A 26,203-nucleotide genomic window follows, 5' to 3' on the forward strand; every position below is an offset into this window, starting at 1 on the left:
ATGGGAAAAACATAGCTGCCTAGGTTGGAAAGGAAAATGTTAAAAATCATATGAACAAATACACAGCTACACAGGAAAAAAAGGAAATCACATGTAAACTCTGCAAAGGGAGACTGGTCTAAGCAAATGTACATGTATTTGCATCATCATATCAAAGCTAAGGCTCCTCCAAAGAATAAAGGAGTTGGAATAACGATGGATGAGTCCTGCAGAATATTATCTTGAAGGAATGAACAAACAGCAGGAAACTAATACAATTAAAAGCTGCTAGGTAGTAGGAGTTGCATTTATATCAGACTAGCTTCTGTGGCTTATCTACACAAGAGGACTGCATTTTGAGTTAGACAGCTGAAGTCTTTAGAGTAACACAGATTTCCATTAACTAAAGGAACCCCAGAAATCCCGACAGTTCTCTGTCCTGGACTTGATATCAAACATAATGAAATTCAGGATTAAATTATCAGTACTTCTCAGTCTAGTGTGCAGGTTCCAGATCAATGACTTGACTGCTTAATCAGCCCTCTATCTTGAAAGCATAGGATTTGCAGTGTGCCTAGAGATTGGCAGAATTAGGCTGTTTCAGATCAAGAAGCGTGTGTGTGAGTCTGTCTGTTAAAAAAAAGATCCCCTAGTTAATGTTTACCTTGGAGAGCTCTGTGTTTGCTCTCTACTTCACATTGAGGGAGTTTCAGTTGAAGTTTTTGACTAACAGCCACTGCAGAGAATAATGTAATTCATAACATCTTCAAGGATGTTCAGGTCCTTATATATCAGCAGGTAGAAAGCTAATCTGTACTCCATTGCACCAAGCTCATCCTTTAAAACAGTCTGCTTGGGAAGTGGGTGCTGTGCTAGCACCTACTGGTCAGTCATGTTGGGGGATAGCTCCGGCAAAATCTATAGCCATATATTTGTTGCATCATTGTGTTTAACAAATGTTAGTGGGTCTACTCATTATACTCCATAAAACTATCTAGTAACTTTCTGAACCAGTGTGCACTTTTGGCCTCTACAGAACCCTCTATCAATGGGCTCTGAATTTAACCGTGCTTTGAATGAAAAAAGCCCTTTCTTTTGTTCTAAAACTTCTGCTGGATAATTTCATTAGGTGGCCCTTAATTCCTTAATACTATTTTGTTTTGGACTTCGTTCTTATCACTTCCCTTCTCCTTTATTATTTTCCCTTATTGCTTTTATATGTCTTTTTGACTGCTTCTGAGCATGAAGACAGTGAACAGAAAAACTTGCTTGTGATAATTTGACAGTCTCTTCCTTAGGTAGTAATAGCCTAGCTAGAGCCCATCATAATGTACATGAATAAATGAGATGATTGTTTTTCAGCATTAAATCTCATGTGTCATTTCATCACTCAGTTATTACTGAGATCTTTCTGAACTTTTCACAGCCCGCTTTACATTTAGCAATGTTAAATAATCTAATATCAACTGCAAACTTTGCATTTCCCTTATTCACCTTTTATACCAACTTGCTTATGGTAGGGTAAGACTGTCCGTGTCCTGACACAGATACTTTGAAGTATCATGAAATTGACTGGAATGATTCCTGTCCTATAACCTATGAATTTTCATCCCTTATAATTTCATCGAAGAATCTGAAAAATTTCAAAAGTTTCTGACAGCTGTATACAAAGCTACTAAAGCAACAGGAGTGCCATAATCCACAGGCTCATTGACTTCTTCAAAAAATCTAATAGACTCTTTGAAGATAAGAAATCTCATATTTTTGAGGGATGACTTGTCTTTACCAAAAAGAATGATTCTTCCAATATATATTATGTTTATCTATTTTGATTTCTAATACCAATTTATCATTTTTAACAAAATGAAATAATAGCATGCAATTTCCAGTAACTCTGGAATCCTCTTGTAAACATCAACATCATGTTTTCCCTCTTCCATTCTTCTATTTCTCTACTCCACTCTTCACTGATCTTGAAGTCATATTGCAGCATACATGCAATATACGTTCTCTTTTGCCTATTATTGCCTATTCAGCAGTTTGGTCATGCAACCCACAAGGCAGAGCCGTAGGAACAGAGAGAGGTTTGAGACAGCAGGGTAACAGGAGTGTTTGTAAGAATCCAGGCAAATATTTGCAGCAAAAACCTGAAAAAGTGAGACACCAATGTGTGATGCATGCTTCAAGATGAAGAACTCAATATGACTATATAATAAATAGCAAATGTATTAGAGACATCAGATACTTACAACATTCCAAAGAAAATATTACAGACACTTAGGTGAAAACATCAGAAAGTTTTTTTGACAGTACTAATAGCGTACTGCTAAACAATACTGGTAGGCTAGACAACCTCCTATCTCTGTAAAATCATTGTAGATTTTAGCCAGCTTTGTCATTTCTCAGTTTTATCTAAACATTACCAAAGGCCCAGATATTCAATGGCTAAAGGAAATTTCTGTTTCCAAAAGAAATTCATTCAAGAACTCAAAATTCCCTAATTTCCTAATTTTCCATTTTAATTCTTTATAAAACCCCCAATCTTAAGGGAACCACTAAAAGAAATGGAGGATGAATCTCTTTAGTGTCAAAAGCAGATTATATTTAAGTTTTAAGAGTTTATTGTATTGAGACTCTATAATACACTAACCAAAGCAAAGTTCATATCAGCTGATTTTCATTTACAAAGAAATCAGAACTACCTTCAGAATGACAGGGGCTACTCAGTCATTGAGAGATGAGTATACAGGCTGTTTATCACTTGAAAGAAATCCACTGATCAAAACTTTGCAGATACTTCAGAAGCAAAGAATTTGCTCCTAGCTTTCATTTATTTATGTTCGGTTTATACAGCTATAATACACAATACTAGCACTATATTTTATTCGAAAGAATGACACAAATCAATGTACAATATGAAAGGTGAGCAACTTTCTTCTAGTACATTTGCTCACTCTGCTCTAATTAGAAGCCAAAAAATTATACAAATATTTATTTAGGCTGAGGGAGACTGGTGGGTCTGGAGCAATAAAGGAAGAATGCTAGGTTAAAAATGTTTAGTAGGGTTAGGAATGTGATAATTACGTGAGCCAGTTTTGCAAACATTGGATTTTACAAATCCAGTTTGGAAGTGAAAATACATTCCAAATGCCTGGTTATTCCACAAGACAGCCCTTTAGATAAGGCCTCAGTTCTCTTTGACTGTCTTTCCTCAGTTCTCTTTCGCCACATTTCTCCTCTTGCCATTATGCTAGACCAGTGTTGCATGAACAACTTTTCAATTTAGAGATTGAGGATGCTGAACAGACTCTGTCTCTCCACGGTGACCATCAACTCTCTGATTCATCTGTGATGCCTGCTGGATACCAGTTACTGCTGTTTGATACTCTACAAATAGAATATTAATCTTCATGCAGCATAGCTGTAGGATCAATCAGGTAGGCTGCTGGGGATTAGAACAGAAATGTTGCAGTCTCCAAACAGACCCATTATCCATCAAATCTGGGAACCTGTAACTCACCAGATGTTTTAGCAGAACAAAGGAATGAGAGACCTTGTGGTACATGTGCACTCTAAGGAACTCAGAGTCAGACCAAAAGAACTTCAAGGAATCTCTTTTTGTGAAGCTGTCAGAAAAGACCTATACCCCTCTCTTAAACTACTATCAAAATTCAGGATTTCCCTTCCGTTTCCTTGCGCAGAAAAGGGTGGGAAGTGCTTTAACTTGTCTTCCAATTTTCATCATTTAAAACAAATAAGAGTCATTATTTAAAATTGCTTATTTCAAATTCTGTTTTAAAGTGTTCCATTTCCTTCTGCAATTATAGATACTTGAAGAATATTGAGGCTTATTGTAATGATTTAGACCAAATGAAAAAATTGCACCATATGATTTAGAGATAGGAAGTTCAAACTCAATGGGACGTGCCTTTCAATTCAAAATGCTCTTTCACTAAGTAGGAAAAGGATGAATAAACATTCAATGGATAATTATATTTATTGTCTTTAAAATTTTGAAATATTATTTTGTTCAAGAAGCAAAACAAAATATGCAGAATCACACCAAATATACATGAAACTGCCTCTGTTTGTAGATCATGCTGATAGAAAAGGATTTTGTTTCAGTTTCCTGATCTCATGCTCAAGCTTATTAATAATGTCTTGAGATTTATTTAAATGTGTATCAAAAATATAAATATATTTATTATATTTAACATGCAAGGATAATATAAATCTTAGTTGTTTTTAGATTTTATTCTTAGGTGTGAATAAGGATTATATTGAAAATATAATATTATATTAGTATAATAATGTTTGATACATACATTTAGCAAACATATTAATAACATACTTCATTAAGGGTGGAAAGAAAGCAATACTTTGGCTTCCTTATTGCATTGAGCTTATAACTGTGTTTTTTTGTATGTACAAAAAGTCATAGCTAAAAACATTAATGGGTCAGGCAGGGCATATCTCTCAGATCTGAAGCTGTTCAGTTTTCATGATCTCAAACCCCAGGTGGTACTCCAGTTACATTCTCACTACAAGCTTTTGTAATAATATTAAATCTTTATTTCTTAAAGCTTCATCTCCCAGACCACATAAACATCTCATTTTTCTGATGAAGTAAAGGCATTTCTATATCTTCATGGCATGAAGACAGCCCAAAGGACTGTGAGGGCAAAAGAGTTCATCAAGAAAGATTAATATTAAAAACTCATGATAAGGGAGGTCAACTCAAATAATTCAAATGTTTATAGTTTTCAGTACTGCTATCTTAATTCCTGCTGCATATAAAAATGGATGCGTTGGTTCAGGTTACACATCCTGCTGGCCCAGTGTCCTGTCTTCCAGTATCCTGTCTTCCCTAATAATATGAAGACTATGAACAGGGGAAACAAGAAATGTTTCACTCCTGGTATACTCTCATGTTACCTGGACATTCACAACTCAGATTTCCAAAGCTAGAAGTAGTATTTTTGTGCTGAATGCCTTCCATGGATTCTTTCTGTTTCTTTGTTTTATTGAATGATTGCCCAATCACATTTGAACCACTGTAATACTCTGGCTATCACAATATCCTGTGGCAAGGAGTTCAGCAATTTAAATATGTTGCAGGTAACTACCTCTTTTTATTTATTCTGAAGTGCTGTGTGTTAGTTTCATTTAATGCTGCTTTGTTCTTTAGCAAGAAAGAAACATATTTGTGTTCTCCACACCATTCATTATTTTATATAGGTGTCAATAACATCTCCATCCTTCCCCACACCTCCCTGCCCTGTTATCTCTTCTTGAGTAAGAGTCTACGATGTTATAATCATTCCTTATTGGGAAGACATTTCATAGTGTTGAATATCTTTGTTTCCTTTCTCTATTCCTTCTAGGTCATAGGTTATACATCACAATATTTCAGGTATTTCACCATGAATTCTCTTAGAAGTCTTATATAAATGCTGTCTGTTCCCCACAATTTGTTACTATCCATTTTTTGATTTTTTTTTACTTCAATGTGAGATACATCATCTGCCATGTCCCTCAGGAAAAAAAAAAAAAACAAAAAATAAAACAAAAAACCCCAGCTCCTAAGTGGGTGAATATAAAATCAAAATGTATTCATTTTTTTCTGCTGTAACTTCATCTTTCCTAAATGCTTCTTTATAATTCTGTCATCTGTTGACATTATTGACTCTGTCTCAGGCTTCCTGCTCCTGAAATACTTCTGTACTTTTGGAGTCAGCCTTCTGGTCAACCTACTAGAGCTTTTGTTCTTTCCTGTTTTCCCATGTGGACACACCTTCATCTTTTTAAAGAATACATTCCTAACTGTGATAGACTACTTCCTCCTATTCCCTTAAATATGAGGTTTTATTTTGGTCTTCTTCAAATCTTTTTGTTCGGTCTGTATGCATTTATTCTGAGACACCAGTATGTGCATGTTTAAGCAACCTCCATGTTGCCTGCATTTATTTTGCACTATTGATCTCACCTTTTAATTTTTTTTGTAACAACCTTCTTCACTTTTACATAATGTCCCCTTTCAACATAAAACTATTTTAGTGCATATTTTGGCTTTTGTTGCCTGGATAAGAACGTTGCTTGTAAATACACTATAATCATGGGCATATTGATAATAAAATTTTGAATCCAGTTTGGCACCTGACTTGAATCCTTTTTTCCTTGTAAACTTACCTGTGAGAACACAATATTATTCCATGAGGCAGTCATTTCTAGTGTCTAAATTTGTTACACTCCTGTTGTGTCCTAATGTGTTAGCCTACGTTAGTTTTTCTGTGTGGAATAACCAAATGTTCCTTTTTTATTATTTTTTTTCCTCCTTTGCTCTCACTTGCAAATTTTTTGGTTTGCAATTTGAACCCATAAGGGTTCCGTGTTGCTTGTTAAGACAGATAACTTATTCATCCGACTTACCTCTACGCTTTAGTATAGTACCACCTTCCCAAGAAGACAGACCTTCTTGTTCTTAAAGCTTCCCCATATTCTGTAGTTGCTTAAAGAGTTGACTTCCTGGGGACAGCTCTCTTCTCTTCTCATGGGCAGGGAACAACCAAAATGATGAAAAACTAAGAAAGGGAAAGACTGTAAGTATTCTAGAAATTTTCATCCCACAGACTCCTCAGTCTTTGCAAGGAAAAGTTTTGAAGCTGACCAAAACCATGAGATATTATTAATAAAAAGATTGGACAAGGTTTATTACTGACAGCTTGTTTTATTCTAAACAGCAGATCTTTTCCTTTGAACTAGAAAACATGATTAAATAGCAATTTTCTTTGGTTTATTTTGTAATAAAAGAATTTCATACAAGAAAAGACAATGTCTCAAACAATACTAAATAGCAGCTTTCTCTCATGACTGAAAGAAATTAAAAAATAACCATGTTTCAGTATTTAGATTCAGAGCATCACAATAGCAGTGATATATGCCATAATGTAAGGTGAAAAAGAAGAATAAAATATAAATATAAGAAATAATACAAAATGATATTCAAAACTGCAGCATTTTCCAAGATTAAGATGCTTTGATGAAAAAACAAAAATTCTCTTTTAGTATAGACTATTTGGTCAAAATAGCATTCTATGACAAGAAATTATTTCAATTAAATTCTCTTGACTAGCTTAATGAATCACTCAGTGTGTTAAATTCATTTAGAATAAGGGGCTTCAGACCCATTTTTGGTGACTTTTCAGGCAGCTGCTAGTTCATGGCTGTCTTCTATGTGGAACAGTTTGAAAACTATTCTCAGTGGGAATTATTTGACCGTTTAGACAAATTGAGAAAACTGTCACTCACTAGGATACACACCACTTGGAATAGTTCTGCTTGATGAGGCTTTACAGAGGCTAAGGTGAACCATAATACAATATTTCTCAGCCAGCAGATTGCAGTATAGCAAAATGTATGCTGTATACAGATGCAACAAAACTATGAGTCAGAGGAATGCTGGAAAGAAGGATTAAATGTATCATGCCTGGGCTAGGAATGCTTTAGAGAATCCATTATCCCTACAATATGACATAGGTCAATATACTCTAGCTCAGAAATGATATACTTACATGGACATTTTGGAAGCCTCAGAACAGACTGCAATAGAATTGCCTGCATGAGTTAGGTTAGTTTTTCTCCAAAGTATTAGGAACAAACATAAAGTATCTGCAGTTGTACACCAGAGTCTCGGCATTTTTTAGATGTTGTTAAGAAACCTTTCAAAGTAGGAAGTATGTGAGATGTTTTGGAATAGGTCTCTAGTGCAGATCTCTATATTTTTCATCCTACATCTGCTAGTGAGAAAAAAAAAAAAAGGCAGTGCATTTTTATAAAGTGTAATTGCAATGTGATTTGAATGCCAGAAAGCTAGTGCCTAAGTGAGATATTTGTTTCAGTTGTCCCAGCTGTACATTGCCAGTGTAGACTTCAGTTTAATTGCAGGCGTTCTTTAAAGTAAATCATTATCTATCATTGTCATTCCAAAAATTATAAAATATTAAAATAGATGCAACATTCAGCACTATTTAGACAGATCTGAAAACATTTTAAAAGTATGTATTCTGTAGTCTTTAGATCACAGAATTTTATGCATTTGCTAGAAAGACCTTTCAGATCAAAATATAAGCCAAATTACTCATAATATTGTAAGCTGGTAGGGGAAAAAAGGATAAGCCTTCCCATTTCCACATTTGTCTGAAATTGGAAATGTTACAGAGATGTTTAAGTATTACCATTTCATCAGAATGTCTCTCTAGTCAATGAAAGAAACTGAGATAGTGAGATATCAAGAAGCTTTTTTATTATAGGGGGAAATCCAATGGTCCCCAGCTAGTTTTGATAAAGGAAAAATGGATGTGACACTTTATCTGGCACTTTGAGCCACATATCTGAAAAGTAATCTGTAAAGATCAAGAATGACCAAACTCACAGCTAAGGGAACGATATTTTGACACCCTAGGAAAGTTTTACATTCCTTTGTGTAGCGTATAATATAACTTGCTACATAATTGTTTGAATTTGAGTCTGCATCGGCCACAATTCACTAACCCTCTCTCCCCCTTCTGAGTCAGTGGTATATTTCCGTACCAGAAACTATATGCTGCCTCATTAGTCTTTTGCACTGTTTCTTGGCTACATACACACTTGTTATCCAGTGTGAGAGCAACAAAAGCAAACTGAGTCTGCAGGGACACAGTGGAAGACAGCAGAGTCCCTCTGTAGCTGAGAGGCATGGAATACCAGGTTGCAGGTGCTGTGAGCAATATCTGGATTCACTCAGTGATCGTGGGATTTACACTGAATATGTGAGTCATTCTGGTCTACTGCTTCTGAGATATTACTCCTTACAGTGTCTTAATATTGATTTAAGCAAGTTTCCTCTGTTGTTGGAACTTTGCCTCAGATCATCCGCCCTAAAAATTTTCCTAAAAATCAGAAGGAAAAAAAAATCTATTTCCCTAGAGAAGTTCATTCTCCATCTAGCCCACCTGCAGATTAAAATATCAGTACTGCCTTACATTTTAAAACTAAGGCATACTAAATAAAATTCTGCAACAAAGGAACACCTCTGTCACATCTACCATCAACTCTGTTTGCAAGACTGTGTAGCAGAGGAAAGTAAAAGTGTGAGGAATGTATTCCTGTTTTCCATGTAAACAAAATCACTTTCTTATAATCACATCCAAGCTAATACCCATTATCACTTGGCAACATAATTTATGGCATCTGCACTCGGGTGGAAATGTTTATGCTTTGCTCCAGAAATACATTGAATATCTTTATAGTACATCCAAGTTTTCAAATTGTGTTATTTGGAAGATGTTTGTGCAGTAAGATTCTAAGAATGACCTAATTAAAACTTTATAAGTGTATCTAGGGATACTTTCCCCTGGGACTGCTTTTCTATAGATATCTCATATTTAGTGCAGTCTGTTCCATTCCAATGACAGAAATCAAACACAGTGATTACTGTCTTTGTACAGTGACAGGCACATTAGACTTGATCTGGTTGAAGACAAGAGGTACTCTCATAATACAAACTGTAATTTGTTTTCTGAGCCTCAGGGAGATGTGGTTTTAAAGGCAGGAGTGATTTCTTCACAACTAGCAGGCACATAAAATTTGCTGATTAAAGCAGGGAAATCAGCTCTACCTACTGCTCACTATGTCACAACAATTTCCCAAGAGGCTTCTGCAGAGCAGTCCAAGAGGATAAAGCTCCTATTCCATAAAGCCGTGTCACAGTGCAGCTCCTCCTTCTGGACACATCCCAGGTTGCTGTTTAGACTGATATGCCAAGTCCATCTGGTTTCACTAAGACCCTCTAGGTTTTACAAGGCTCTAGCCACATTCTTTGGCTCCAGCTTGCAGAATGTGCTTCCAGGGTACGAGATCTCTGTCTGCTATCACTTTTTTGGAAATGGATCTCTAGCTATGAAAACAACACCGAGTCCCCTTAGGGTACCTCTACATTCTCAAAAAGCTTAGCTTGCCAGTTCACAGGTCTTGATACCCTGCTGCTGAGGCCAGAGGCTGGTATCCAGAGTGCATAGTTTTAGCACTCTAGACATAGCCTAAAACTCTAGCAAATGTTCTACATGTTCCTTTTTCTCTCTCTGCTTGCTAACACTTTGAGTTGTGCAAGTGCATGTTAGCTGAAGAAATGAAATGCAAATTTTGCAGGAGACAGTTGAAACAACAGCTCTTTAGTTAAATAATGCAGAAAATAGAGGAAGCAAAACCAGTAATCATGTACCTGCTGGTTTGTCTTTTGTTGTTCTCATTCTTTGAGATCTGATGAAACTTTTAAAAAGAATTATAATGTGCATACTTTTTTTTTTTTTTTTTTTTTTTTTTTTAAAAAAAAAAAAAGAAGAAGTAGTAGTGTGTCTCCCTGTCCAGACTATGGCCTCTGCTTTAAATACAGTCTTCTCCCCAGCCCCTGAAGGCAACACTCATCAGCATGGCTGGGTCAGCAATTGACAAATCTCTTCTTACACATGAAACATTCTCCACTGTATTCAGCTACAACTTCCACTTCTTGGCTGTTGTGTTTTTGGACATTTGGCACAGTTATCTACTTTTTCTCTGTCTAGGGAATTTTTGCTCCCTAATGAATGAGTTCCCTGCAGAGCAACTAGAGAAAATTGCTTTTGCTTAGGATGCTGTCATTGTGCTTCAGCATTTGGACAAGACATACTCAGGTGTTGATGGCCATCAGCAGGTTTGTGAAAGACTCTGCTATGCCTAATTTATAAGCACTTAAGTCTTTCATTGATATATGTCCAAGACTCTTCTGGGATAGAGAAAACTGCTTTTCTCAAATAACCTTTTAATACATATTTGTATAAAAAGAATGACCCCAACAGGACTGAGAAAATTCTAATACTCGAGTTACCTATGCTTTGGAGAATAGGCAGCTCACTCAGGATATTTGAATTTCTGTGATAGACAGGTTTTAATTTCTCTCTCAAATATTTGCTTTTTCCCATGACATAATAGACACATTTTGAAAACTAACCTCATTTTGCTCCCTGCATGCTCTTTTGTTGAATATGATATTGGTTTTGAAGGATTTCCTAATTTTCAGAAAAAGATCCATATGTATTTAGGATTTAGCTTTTTTTTTTTTTTTTTTTTTTTTTTTTTTTTTTTTTTCATAAGAAGAGAGTAAAGAACATGGTGCTAGGCCTTAACATCCAGAATAGATGACAGATGTTTTTCAGAAGTCGCTCCAGTCTGCTCCCATTTACAGAGTGCTCATTTGAGGCTGCAGTGCACTAGGTGCACTCCTAGAGTGCCTCTTGCAGTGGACAGAAACCTAAAAGGAATTCAGTTCATGCATTCTGAAATCTTTCCAAGACCACCATATGAGACCCTTAAGAGCCAACACACAGAAAATGGTGACAATGATAAGGAACTAAATGCTCATGTAGATGAATCCAAAGATAAACTGATCCCCCAAAACCAGTTGAAAGCCATGGATCATTCTAAAAACATTTTGTTAATTTTTTTCCTTGATTCTCTTCATAACAGACTCAAAACTGTCACCCCTTTCAGGCTAAATTTTCCATAGTAAATGTACACTTAAAGACCAAAAAAATGAAAATTTCTGTCCATTTGGATATGTGAGAGGGGAATTATATTTATTTTCAGCTACGTCTAAAATAGGCTGGCTAGCTAGATCCCACTTCTTAGGCAGATAGTGATTAACCTTGTCTTGACAGATAAACCAAAACAAAAATTAAATGCATTTCCTTTATGATCTATAAAGAACTAAGATTCCAGGGAAATAAGCAGTGGAAAAATTATATATATTATTACATCCCAAAATACATTCAAAGAACATTGTTAAGGTTATAGTATCAAATACTAAAGATTAAATGATATTTAGATGTAGGATTTGTGGCTATCTTGATATAATTTAAGAATTCTTCAAGTTGATGTTGTTATGGAAAAATTTGCTTTCATTTAAAAAAAGGTCTAATGAGGAATTAAAACATTAGGGAAAACCAGAGCCTGAAAATTAGATACTGTCATACACAAAAATAGAGAACTGTCAAGAGATAACACTAGAGGGATTCAGAAATACAGCTTTTTACCTCCTGCCCCACTGATTCAAAAAAATAATTACCATGAAAAGGCCTAACATGAAGCATGAAAGGACCATTGATGGATGGACAAGGATGGCAGTGCTCATCAAGAAAAAGCATTTGTTGTTCAAGGGAACTAATCATACACAACAGCTGTCTCAGGAGAAATTGAGTCAGGTTTTACTTGTGACTTTCCCTGGCCAATACATACGCATAAAGCTGATGTGCAGGTTTTCAAAAACTTTTTTTAAAATGGTGTTTCTTTCCCTTTAATAAACCTCGCTTTGGTTTTAAGACTTCTCTACTCTCCAGTGATGGACTCCTGTGGAAGGAGCTGGAAGTGTCCAACCACGTTTCACATGCAAGATCACAGTGCAACATTGGAGACAGCTAGAAACATGTTGAAGGTCCTACAGTTTTGAGACCTGTAACTGTTTGGACAAAAATGAGGCTATTTATCCAATGTTAACCACTATGAGTAGGTGTTTTATGATATAGACTTCTATTCATGATATTTTTCTCTAGAACTTCTCTTCTAGTCAATGTACATAGTAGATAATGCTCTCTTAGTAAGTAATTTTCTACCTCTTTCATTTCACTGTGCAGCACGTGCTTCCAAAAGTTATCTACTGCACAATATTTTGATCTGTTCATCATGTGAGTTTCTCTATAGTTTACCACTGATGTGTATGAGTGCTTTACAAATAATTCACTTATCTTCACAACACCTCTGTGAGAGGATTACCCCTTTTTATGTGCAGAGAACCAAAGTGTGAAGAGATAAAGGTGAAAAGTATACCCTAATGTCGGCTATCTGATCTGAAATGCTTCAAATAGGATTATTTGCATCATACTGTATGATATAGGAAACTATTGCTCGAAATATAGCTTCAGCTGCATGCAGGAGTGCTCTGCTTTTCTGCAAACCAGACCCCAAGGAAGAGACGGACACTGAGGAACCACACAAAAGGGTGGGACACGGGCCCCTTTGCCTGTGTTCTGACTTCATGGCAAGAGCCTTCTCTCCCATCTTGCGTCTGCATCGTTGCTTACCTGGAAAGGAAAAGCGGGAACATGGTTCGGAAGAAAAATATGTCACATTCAAGGAAAGCCCTTTTCTGGACAACCTGAACATTCTTGATCGCAAGGTGTAGAACACATTTTGTTAGCCCCGTGATTCACATTGGTGACTGACTAGAAAATCATTATGAAAAATAGTGACAATATTCCTCACCGTCACAAGGCAGATTTGCAGAATAAGTTTAACAAATACTATCAGGCTCTTGGACAAAACACTCTGAGGATCAAAGAAAAACCTAGAAATCAAAGAAAAACTTTCCTATTGAAATTATGTGCAGTTACAGCATGTACCCCGAAAAAGGACAAATAAATAGAATATTTAAAAATGTCCCTAGTCTATGAAAGCCAGCTTTGCTTTGCTACGAACATGGACCCTAGGGAAACGAAGATTATAATTTTATAAACAGCCTTGTCAAAGTATTATAATCAGTGTGTGCATACAAGGGGCAGAGCTAAGGTTGTGCAGGCAGTTGTCAGAGTAATTCCTGATTGTTTAAAATTACATCCTGAAACCCTAATTTTCATTCATTACAATACATTTGTATGAGAGTCAGTATAAATATTTGCCACAGAGGACTACTTTACTAGATCACTTTAAAGAAAACAAGATCAGAATTGTAAGGTTTTTGAACACACAATTAAAAAAATAATTGATGATTCTTTCAGATGTGTGAGGAAGAGTGTTCAGATCTAGTTACAGGAATCCTTAAGAGCCTAAACTCTTTCTCTCTTGCACAGCAAGTGATGGTGATGGTGTACATTTAATTTCACAGTATCATTCCAATTAAGAAAAATGACCTTCAGAGCATTCTTTAAAAACTATTGAAATGCTTTGAAAAGGAAAGACTGGAATTTTGAGATCTAACCTGGAAAATAAGAAGTCTTTAATTTTCAGACAATGAAAGTTGGGTCTGATCTGTAATGCTTGTGTGTTTCTGGCAATAGGAAAATATTTCTTTATTTTTTATTTTCTGTCCACAAACCTCATCCTGAAAATGGTCTCATGGAGAAATAGGCTAATTGGTGCATGCTCAGTCGTCATTTCACAGGAACTGTGAATTACAGTTACCCAAATTACAATTTCTAGACAGGGAGAAGCAAAATCTTGTGAAAGTGCTCAATTATTTGTGCATCAGATTGCTGTGTTAGGCACAGAGACACGCAGCCCTCCATGCTTCATTTGAAAATCACAGCCTAAATCTGTGCACGCAAAATATTTTCTATTTGCAGCCATGTATTAATGCTATTTCAAACACTCTGCTTTTTGCAATACTTCACATCATTTCAAGTGATTTTTAAAATTCCACCTGCCTCACTGTAGGTTACCGGCTCTAATGCAGGCGAAAAGAGCAGAATCCACCCATGAAAGCGGCGCTGAATCGGTGGAAGAGCAGAAGGGAGCAGTGTGCAGATAAGCCCAGCATCCACGCAGGCAGGCTGGGGAAGGTCATTTGCTCTTAAGTGCTAGGGACACGGAAATGCACCGCTCACAAAGGGATGTCACGACGGGTGGTTACTGCGGGCCCTCGAGAGTCGCTAGGTGGCAGAAGCGCTCCTTCTGCTGCTCCTCAGACCCCTTGTGGTGTGGGCTGTAATTAGGTCAGTGTACGGTAAAGTAGGACTGGATGATAAATAAAGTAGGTTTTCTCTCCTAGTACACGCTGCACTTTAATTTCATTTCTTTTTAGGTAGTGTTGCAAGGTGGATTAAAACTTTTAAAGGCAAAGAAAAAGCCCTCTTGCCAAAGTAAATGAAATTTAACTCACAGAGGAGTAACGGCAGAAAAGGAGGAGAGAAAAAAAGGAAAGATGACTCCTCTCTGGTGACATTGATATTCTGTTCAGAAGAACATTGGGGGGGAGGGCTGTGCAGAGATGTGTGCTAAATCTCAAATCCAAACAGGCAAAATGTGCAGTTTGCCAGCTCTGGTGCAAGGCAATAGCATGCACTTTTTCCTTGAGATATTTTTCTAATTCTGCAATAAAAAAGGCAGTTTTAGTAAGGAAAACAGGACTGAGTTCCCCTTCCAGAGATCACAGTAATGCACCTCACTATGGAGGTGGTGCCAAAGGTCAAAGATGAGATACCATCTCCTGCATCATTTAATCTTCGTCTAAGTGGGAGCCATGTTATCCCTAGAGCTCAGTGTCAGCTCCAAGAGAGGAAGGTACAGAGTGTCAGAAGAATTATTACAGAATGTGCTTAATCAGATTCACAAAGCTGTTCTTTCTGGGTTAAATCATGTTAAGGATTCAACTGTATTTCCAGTGAAGTCAATGCAAACCTCTCTTTGATTTCTGTAAGAACAGATTTTGCCCTCAATGCAGTATTTGTCTTCCCAGAAGATGTGACAAGAGAAGGAGTTTTCAGGAAGAGGAGGACAGAGGAATGGAATAATCCTCTCCACCTCTCTAGGCTTTCCACCCCTGGAAAAGCAGAGATGAAAACAGACCTACTTAAAACAGAATATTATCTGGCTGAAAGAAACAGATGTAAAAATAAAAAGAATAAAGGTAGACATAGGTGCTAAAACATGATTTGGACAGAATATAAAGAAGTACCTAAATCTAAAACTGTGGTCTTGAGATATTATAACACAGAGGCAAACTGAGATCAAGACCTTTAAAAAAAAAAAACTCATACCCCTTCTCTATTCAGTTTTCCAGCTGCTTACCAACATTGTTTCAACTTGGGGATCTAGGTAAGTAACTTCTGCCTAAAACTCACTGAGATATTTAAGATAGGTCAGACGCTGCATTAAATTCCCAGAAAGATCTAATTTAGTTAGCACATTTAAGTACAGACAACTTGCTTTGACAAGATCAGTGATTTTACTAATGCACTTGTATTTACTTTAATTTTTAGCGCACCAAGTGATAGTGCTTCTATCCACTGTTAATATAATAGTCTAGTGAAGGGTAGCCTTCCTTGCCTCTTGGGAGAAGAATTATAGTGGCATCCAATCAATCCCATATGAGAATTTCTGGGAAATCTGAATTCTAGACATTGAGAAACGTAAGCCCACAAAGCTGCTGAAACTGTTTGTGCTGTGGAACTGCGGCTTCCCTGAAGAGCCCTTGCCATCTCCTGTTTACAGCTGCTCCTGGACTACCTCTTCCTCTTGGCTCTCTAAGGTATTGTATGGTTGTTGATCATAGGAAAAATTTTAATGCGGAGCTGAGACTGGTAATTTCTGACTTAGTTGTTCGCACTTTCACTTTGAAAGCAGACCTAGATCCCAGTCAGGAGTGTGTAACCTACTCTAATATAGAGCTTCTAACGCTGTTCTTGACAGGGTGAGCTGATAGCTAGGTGGTTTGAATGGTCTTCTGAGAGCAGTGGTTCGGTCCTCTTTCCACCCCTAAGCCTAAGGAGGTCTCCAAGTTTCTGGGCAAATTCTCTAACAACTAAGCTATTCTATAAACGGTGGGCACAGGTTCTGTAAATCATTTGACTTCTAACAGAAAAGCAGTGACCTCTGCTCTTTGCAAAGGTACATGAAAGCAAACATTTCATAGACTCAGGTTTCCCCTGTTTCTCTGTTCCCCTGAGATCACACTTGCTCAGTGTTTTTCAGTGCAGCCTGGTAAATTCTGGAAAGATCACATTGCACAGTATGCTGCATAAATCCAAGTCAAGTGGAAGTGACTAAAAGACACTGCTGTGTCTCTTTTATAGACACTTAAGTCTTATATTGGATCTAGGAATATGACTTTGTTTTTTATTGCATTTAATGAATTTAATTATGACACCAGCTACATTAGCATATAGATTCTGCAGTGAATTTTAGATGTTCTAATAACTTACAGAGAAGTGAGAAAAGGCCAGCATCATCATATAGGCTATAGACCACAGAATGCTCCTTCTACATGTGGGCCATCTCATTCCTCTAAAGTTTATGAGATTAAAAAAATGAGCTTTAAATACAGAACAAGATAAGAAATAGGAATATAGTTTCTAAATTAACATAAAACCTTGGCTATGTCATTTAGCATGGGATCTACAAGGTAGTAATGTTACTCACAACACAAAGATGCTGTGAAGCTAAAGGAACAAATGAGTATGGCATACACCTGACGGCTGTGCTGCCATTCAGAGAGACCTGGACAGGCTGGAGAGCCGAGCGAAGAGGAACCTCATGAGGTTCAACAAGGGCAAGTGCAGAGTTCTGCCCCTAGGGAAAAATAACCTTAGGCACCAATAGAAGCTGGGGGCTGACCTGCTGGAGAGCAGCTGTGCAGAGAAGGACCTGGGAGTGCTGGTGGATGACAAGTTGACCATGAGCCAGCAATGTGCCCTTGTGGCCGGGAAAGCCAATGATATCCTGGGGGGTGCATTGGGAAGAGTGTGGCCAGCAGGTGGAGGGAGGTGATCCTGCCCCTCTCCTCAGCCCTAGTGAGGCCTCATCTCGAGTACTGTGTCCAGTTCTGGGCTCCCCAGTATGAGAGAGACATGGAGCTACTGGAGAGAGTCCAACAGAGGGCTACAAAGATGATTAGCCCTATGGGCTGGAGCACCTGCCCTGTGAGGAACGGCTGCGAGAGCTGGGCCTCTTCAGCCTGGGGAAGAGAAGACTGAGGGGGTATCTTGTCAATGTGTGCAAGTACCTGAAGGGAGGGTGTCAAGGGGACAGGGACAAACTCTTTTCAGTTGTCCCATGTGACAGGACAAGAGGCAATGGGCAGAAACCGAACCACAGGAAGTTCCACCTGCGTATGAGGGGGAATTTCTTCCCTGTGAGAGTGACGGAGCCCTGGCACAGGTTGCCCAGAGAGGTTGTGGAGTCTCCTTCTCTGGAGATCTTCAAGGCCTGCCTGGCTGCAACCCTGTCTAACATGCTCTAGGTGACTCTGTTGAGCAGGAGGGTTGGACTAGATGATCTCCAGAGGTCTCTTTCAACCTTACTGATTCTATGATTCTATGATATTCAGACCCTCAGATGAAGACAATCATGAAAGAGAAATATGTTTAAACATTATCCTTCTTCAGTCCTCTTCTAACATCTTTATTTCTTTTTTACTTCTTATTACACGTGTATAAGCTATAACACTCTCAGAAAATCAAACTAGAGATACAGAGCAGACATACAGGCTTTCCATAAGAGGCTATTGAATTGGTTTAATTTTTGTGTGGCTAGTCATCAAACATCTAGTAGTATTATAGTTAAAGATTTTGTTACCAGAATATTTTGTCAGGCATAGGAGAAATTGATTTCAATGTTGTTGCCACAATTTCCCATTTCTGACAACAGCTGATGTTACCAGTGACTTAATCTGTAAGCTGTTGTGCTTGTCTTTCCTCTGGAAATCAAGAGTTATCAAGTCAACATGGTATGCAAACATAGGTCACGACTAACTCCTTCATCATATATAGCCCTTACCATATTTGGCTTATTATCCAAAGCAGTTATGTTCAGATAGAGTGATTTTGAAAAAAAAAATATTTGCAATCATTACATGCAGTACTGAAAAGAAATGAGGCTAGTATATGAAAATTGATTTCTTGATGGAAATACTACATCAGAAAGCAAGACATTGGTAACAGCTAGTTTAGAGTCTGGTTTACTCAACCCTATGTTTGCTTGAAAATGAGCTATGCTGAAGACTAGATTGTTTCTAACAGATCTGGTTTTACCATCATCCCAAGAAGCCTGATGAAAGGTGAAAGATGATGATGACAGTGGGGGACTTTTGGCAACACATAGTACCTCACTGATGATAATATTTAACCAAAAGAATCGCCAGAATTTCTTTCTTAGATTTCTGTAGTGTAAATAAGACTTGCCTGTGGATTTAGAGTGCTACACTTACTATTTGACAAGTTAGATCCCAAATGGATTATTTTTGCTACTACAACTTGAATCTGATGTAGAAGGAGGTGTTTCTTTTTCTTTTTTCTTTCTTTCTTTTTTTGTATTTTTAACTGCTGTTGGAAACATTTTGTTGAGTAGTAGGAGTGGTTGGTACTTTTCCAGTTTGGAACTGCTTAGCTCATGAGTTCATAAAATAACTACTACAACAAAAAAGTACCACAGCAGCACAGAAATAAATCCTTAAAGAAAACTTTTGTAAACTTATCAATACACTATTTTCTCTTTCTGTTGGGTTCCAGATGTTGAAAAAGAAAACATATAGGCAGAAAAGATTTTTAAATAAGAAATGATACTTTTTACTTCTTTTATTTGAATTGTATAGAAATTAGAATTTCTATTTTACATATGTTAAATGATGCATACTGCAAACATAGCACAGAGTGCTATGTTTGAGGTTACAAGATCAGTGGCACAAAATAAGATATATTTAGCTACATTGTATCAGCTATTTTCCCATAAGAACAAAAATTATTGTGGTAGGGAAGAATGCTTATTGTCTGTTCAATGCTCTGTTTCTTTTTGAGGATCACCTCAAAACAGAGATACTTTATCTTTTTAACAGTGCTAGCTACAGAGCTTATTATGGAATCATGTCATTGCCTCATACTATAACCTCTTTTTTGTAACATGTTATAGCCTTGTCACACAACGTAGTGTAACATGTACATGTCAGATCTATCATGACTAGGCATGCAACATTTCTCTCACAATATTTACGAAATCCACGACTGTCTGAATTATCCTGTGAGGTGCTGTACACGTACCCACCATTTCAGTTTCACTTGTTGGACGTGCAGACTCGTGTTAGGGAAGCACTCTGACAATCATGTGCCTCAACAAGCAGGCTCCTGTACACATGCCAAACCTAGGCTGCTCCTGGTTCAAGATTCACAGATTTCTCTCTCCATCCTAGGAAAACCTCTCAGCACACAGACATTCTGGGATGACATGTTCTGACTATCTCATAAATTTAGGCAGATGTGTTAGTTTCCATTTGTGGAAAAAATAGTCTTTCCTGATACAGTTACCTGATTTCTAAATTAATTTTATTGTGTGCTGAACAGGTGAATATCGGCCACCTATTCATGAACTTCTGCATAGGAATGAGACTGTTTGTTCAGCGGTGATATCAAACTGTGGCAAACAGGTCGCTGCAGTTTTAGTGATGAACTTAATTGGCATCCAGTGACAATAAAATAACAGAGGGTATTGCAGGTCAAACTTCCACTCCATTAGCAGAGCTCCGTGGGGAAGCTTCCACAGTACCTGCTGCCCTATTGTTCCCTCTATTCAGCACTATCAGTATCTCTCTTTCTGATGAACACTAAGCCTTTTATTCTAAACCAAAAAAGCTCACAAGGGGTTCTATGTGCCAAGACGGTGTAATATATGATTTGCATAAGAAAAGGTGAATAGACTCAAAATACCTCCTTGAAAAGCGAGGAGTTGAATTTTCCTTTTTAATCATAAAGAAAAAGTCTTATGTCACACTGCATCTCATTTTAAGTCTCCCACAAAATCATTTGATTAGAAAAGCAGAGGATAATTGACATGACAAAAACAAGGACACAAGAACTGAGGCATTTTGTGTGGTTTCCACAAATATTACTCCTAATTGTGTCAATTAAATTATCTAATTAGTCTACAGTAAATCACTTGAACACGTACTAATACAAATTCAAAGCATTTTTCCAGCACACATCTCTATGGGAAAACCAAAGGGTCAGAGTTTGCATGAACAAAGAGTATCTCTGTTTTGAATTTTATTAATAATCAAACATACCTAGATAGCATACAGACCAACCCACTGCCTGGTAAGTGTTATGATCATATTATAAGCACTATGTGTAGTAGGCAGAAGTCAGAACTGGACAAATTCTGCCCATCCTGTGAATCAATGGAAAGCCACAGCTGTGTCACTGCAGAGCTGAGCCCGGGTTAATAAGTCTTCAGGAAAGACTGGATATATGTGCTGATCTGTGTTGCACCGGCTTGGAGCAGCATTACCATCTTCAACATACTGCACAGACAGACCAATAGAAGCAAAGTCTATATTAGCAAATTAAATGTTCCTGGCATCATTACCTGCCACTGAGCCCAGCTGACATAGAATCTTGCATGTCACACGGTCCAACTGGGGATGATTCTTGACCTGTGCTAACTCCCAAACTGTGGCAAAAATTGTTGAGGAGAGTGCTAGTTCACAGAATCACAGAATGACTGATGTTGGAAGGGATCTCTGGAGATCATCTAGTCCAACCTTCCTGCTCAAGCAGGGTCACCTAGAGCATTTTAGACAGGATTGCATCTGGGAGGTTTTTGAATATCTCCAGAGCAGGAGACTCCACAAGCTCTCTGGGCAACCTGTTCCAGTGCTCTGTCACTCTCACAGTAAAGAAGTTCTTTTTTATGTTCAGGTGGAACTTCCTGTGTTTCAATTTGTGCCCATTGACTCTTGTCCTTGTTCACTCAGGCCAAAACTGCCTGGGACTGTTCTCACACTTTGATAGTTTAGACAGTCAAGTCAGTTCCCAGGGTTCTCCAGCATTTTTAGTTTGTTTGTGTGCACGTGATCATACCATCTATTTTATCCTCTGTGTGCAGCACAATGAGAAAGTAGAAATGAGGATCACAGGTTTGATGATTAACATAAGAACCAATCTCTTCTTAAAAATAGATCCTTTATACCTACAGACAGAAATTGGTTAATGCCACACGTATACATGCACAAAGCTAGCAGGTCAAATAATCAACTTCATCATCAAGGTCTCACCTTACTCTGTGACAACGTTCCTAGTTAGATGCAGTGCCCACATATGAAGTGGACAACTGATCTTAGGCAACTAAGAGGGATGAATTCTGAGGTTTGATACATTCTAGAAATCATACTTTCCAATCACTCAGCAGTACACTACATAAAATAAACAAGGAGTGTCCAAACAGTAGTAGTTGCCGAATGTTTTGGGAAATCGATGCTTGCAAAGTAATGAACAGCAGTCTGTCATTTTTCATTCAGCACCATTTGATGTCATTCTTCACTGATGTTTTATTTGTCAAATTTCACATGTTTGATAAGGAATAAACTAAATTCTTATTTAGTTGCAGTGCAAAAAACAGCTTGAAAAATGACACACAAACATACACAAACACATTTCGAAGCTGGCCAGATTAACCCTTTCTTCTGGCAAGGTGTCTGAGTATGATATGCTCTACTATTTTTAAACACATTTGATTTTATGTAAGCATATCTGAATATAATCTCATAAACTGGAATTGCATAATAGAATATTTAGATTGTATCAAATGGTTATTGAGAAATTATTTTAAATGTAAGTGGAATGTGAACATCAACAGAATTTATATTCCTCAGTCACAATTTATGCATTTTTAATTAACTTTTCAAGTTGCAAAAATGCTCTCAATATTTGTAAGACTAAATGTGACATAAAAATGTTCAAACCTGGAGAAAGCAGCCCTAAAAATGAATTTGGAATGAGAGAAATTTGTATCTTCCATTCAATTGCTCATTACTGCCACCAAAAATTGCTACACACACAACATGCACAGAGGTTCTGACTCTTATAACAACTGAAACAGCTTCCTCATTTAACAGTGGATATCCCATATATGGGGGTCCAAACAGAAATCTCTCTTTTTTTTTGCCTCTGAGTCGATCGTATTTTCCCTTCCCCCATCAAACAGGAATGCTTACATTTTATACAGATTGATAGCAGTTTTGTGAACTGTACAAGGGATTATTCTCATTGTTCCTGCAAGCTATAATAAGTCAGTATGCATGTGCTTCTACTGACAAGTGAGGGAGGCTGGCTCACAGAAATACCAGTGTCCAAGTTAAGAAGTGCATATCTAACTTTTCATTTTACAAACACATCATAAAAGTATATAAACTGAATTTATTGACCAGATTTTAGTTCATGTTACATTTTTCTTTCTAATCTGAAGATATTACATTTTTTTAATGACACAGTTGTTCATGAATAAGATATTTTTTAAAAATAATATTTGTGGATGTTCTTCCAAGGACTAGGTGTGTCTTGCAGAAAGAAAGAATGAAACTTCAGTATTCTATAGTGTCAGGGAAACGCCCTAAACTTTCAACATGGTTTGTTCTCTCTGAATAGCAACAATGACATTCTGTTTCTCACTTTGATATATCATTATTGCAAAGCTTTCTTTTTCATTATTATATTTGTTTTGTTTTAGGAATTCATGAATACAGCAAAGGAAAAATGTATGCATCTCAATTAGCCACAACAAAGAAAAAGTAAATGTTTTATAGCTGAGTCTATATGGAGGATATCAGTTTAAGAATGCAGGCCCAATTCTGACTAGCTTAATATAGAAGATAATGTGAGACAATAAGAACGTGGAAGAACAAGCCTGGTTGGACCTGCTTTGTTGTTCGGTCTTGACTCACTCTTTGATACACAATCATACATTAAAAAGTAATAGAGAGATTCACAAAATCTGCATTCTCTCTACCTCCCCCACACCACGTTTCACAGAACATTCTTCCATATCCAAAAAGCTTCACTATAAAAGAGTTATCTCAACAACAAATGTCTCACTCCAGACATAGGACCCTGAGGTCTAATATAATAGAACAGCCCATATTGGTCATACAAATAATCTCTTTTGCTCTTCAAAGTAGGATGTCACATCCAAACTGCCTGTTAGCAATGATCCTTAGCCTGTGTTATCCTTCAGCCTTTCCTGTTGGACTAGAGAACTCCTGAGGTCCTTTCCAACCTGAATGATTCTGTGATCCTGTGATTCTATAATTGCAAATAAAAATCATTGCCACATACTCAAATTACAAATAAAAATGGTTGCCACATATTCGCGTGTCAAAAATCGACTTGTAGGTTCAACTGATTTGTGTTAAGAACTACCAGTTCATGGTTCAGTCTTAATGATTTAAGAGTTTTGCAGAATATACTGCCGTACGAACTACTATTCATAAGAAACGACTACCTCTGGAAAACGTGATACCACTCCGCCACACTAAGGCAGTGTTATCATAATCAAAAAATATTTTTCTTTGCAATATCTTGATTTAGCACACTCTGCAGACAAAACACAAGCAGTTTTTGTACTGTGTTATCTACATTAATGCTATAGTGTCTATATTCATTTGGGCTTAACCAGTTGCATTATAATAAATAAAAAAATTTTGCTTTGTCAGAGCTCAGATTTTATATAATCACAAACATCCTTCTTGTGCCAAAAAACATAGCTAGTGTTTCAGGTTAACTTTTCACTGAGGAGTACTAAGACATTTCCTTCTCTCCTGTAGTTTCCCAAATGTGTAAGTTAGTGGGTTTTCACTGTATACTGAGCCATTTCAACATTAACAGTATTCTTTATACTGTGAGAAAATGGCATCATGCTCCAAAGCATGTGTGATTCAGGTAGACCTGAACCCCCAGCCATGGGGGTTCTCAGTGGGGTTTGGGACCACTCTGTCTTTCCCCAGCGTGTAGGACTCACTTCCCTCTCACATAGCAGGAGCTGCCGAACAGACCCTCTTCTGCATCTCCCACAAGGAGCTCTGGTGGGCAGGAGTTTCAGCAGCATCTGCTGATCCAAAAGTTGTTCTCATTTGCCTCTTGAGGCACAAGTGGGCTGTATTCATCTTGTACGCCACTGACTGTGTCATACTGTTCTGTTTTCAGAAACATCCTCTTGTACAAATGAAGAAAAAAAAATGCATCACATGCATAACTGTGATGCTGTGCAGAAGCTTTCTTGAAAACAGATGAACTTCACCTAACTAAGAGGAAAGGAGCATCTAGGTCAGCAAAGACAGAGAGAAAGGAAGCCTGGGTATAAAAGAAGAAACAGATCTCTATTTTTCTTCTGTGAGACTGATTTTTGCCTCTTTTCTATGATTTCAAGATGCTGAATGCCCCTGGCACATGACTTTCAAAAGGCACATCATCGTGTATCAGATATGACTTTCTATTTTATGCAAAGAAAGATGTCATTGATTTTATTGATCACCTTACTGCAGAAGCAATGCAGGTGTTCTAACGAAAGTTAGCACAAGTGTTACAGTCTTTCAGCATTTGCTTTCTTTTTAAACTGCTGACTTGTGTAATTCAGAAACCAGTAAGCATTCATGTAGTCATTTCACAAAGTGTTCACAGATATAATAATAAATATACATCTAGTCTTTTTTTCTCCTCTTGGAAATAAACAAATACTCTTACAGTAATGGTTTAATTTATTCATAATAAACATAAGAAATTTACATATGATAAGCAAACTTTCCAAACAAAACATGTTGCAAGAATTGCAAGAATTGCATATTTTTATTTAATGAAATTGTTAGTTTTTTTAAGTAAAGGAGTTTTTTAGTAGAAACTGAGAAGTATTTATTAAAAATCACTGTTTTACATGAAGACTACGAAAGAACATTTCAGTTTGTACATTATAACCCATTTCTGGGAGGAAAATGTCTTATTTTCTGGAAATGGTTGTTTATAATGAAGGCAAAATTTTGTCTTTAGCTTAGCATAGAAGTCCCAAGTTCATCTGGATGGCCTGAACTTCATTCTTTCATGTGTGAAATGACATCCTTCTGATGAAGAAAATATATTTTTCAAAAAATGCCTGAGAAGAACTATAGAGCAAATAAAATTATTCTAGACAAAAAAGAAGTGCCTTCCTGATTAGCACTTGATACTGGATTTGCAGAAGTGAGAGCTCGTCCAAGCTCTCTTCTAAGATAATAGTAAATAACCATTAAATTACAAAAGGTAGCAAAACCAGCTGATCACATTTGTGTTTGTTCTTACAGGTACATATGTGCCTGAGTTTACAGTTTGCTTTTACCATCATTCATGATTAGTCCTTTTTTTCACTGCAGATTCTACAGAAAGGTTAGAGGCCCCTGGCAGCTTCCTCCTAGCTGCACACTGCAATTAAGCAAGGCTCGTGTATGAGCATCTCACATTACTTCTAACCTCCGAGGTCTGTGTGTGAGAGAGTATATGCTTGGGAAGCAGAAAACTGGAAGGCTAATAATACAACCAGAAACTTAGCATTAATTTTTAGATGTAGCATGCATGTGCTAGATTTTAACAGTGCAACATTGCAAAAAGGGAATGATAGTTTCTGTCCCAGGAAGTGTTTATGGCCCTAATATAGGACA

Source organism: Rhea pennata, chromosome 3 (assembly GCF_028389875.1).
Source record: "Rhea pennata isolate bPtePen1 chromosome 3, bPtePen1.pri, whole genome shotgun sequence".
NCBI classification, from domain to species: domain Eukaryota; kingdom Metazoa; phylum Chordata; class Aves; order Rheiformes; family Rheidae; genus Rhea; species Rhea pennata.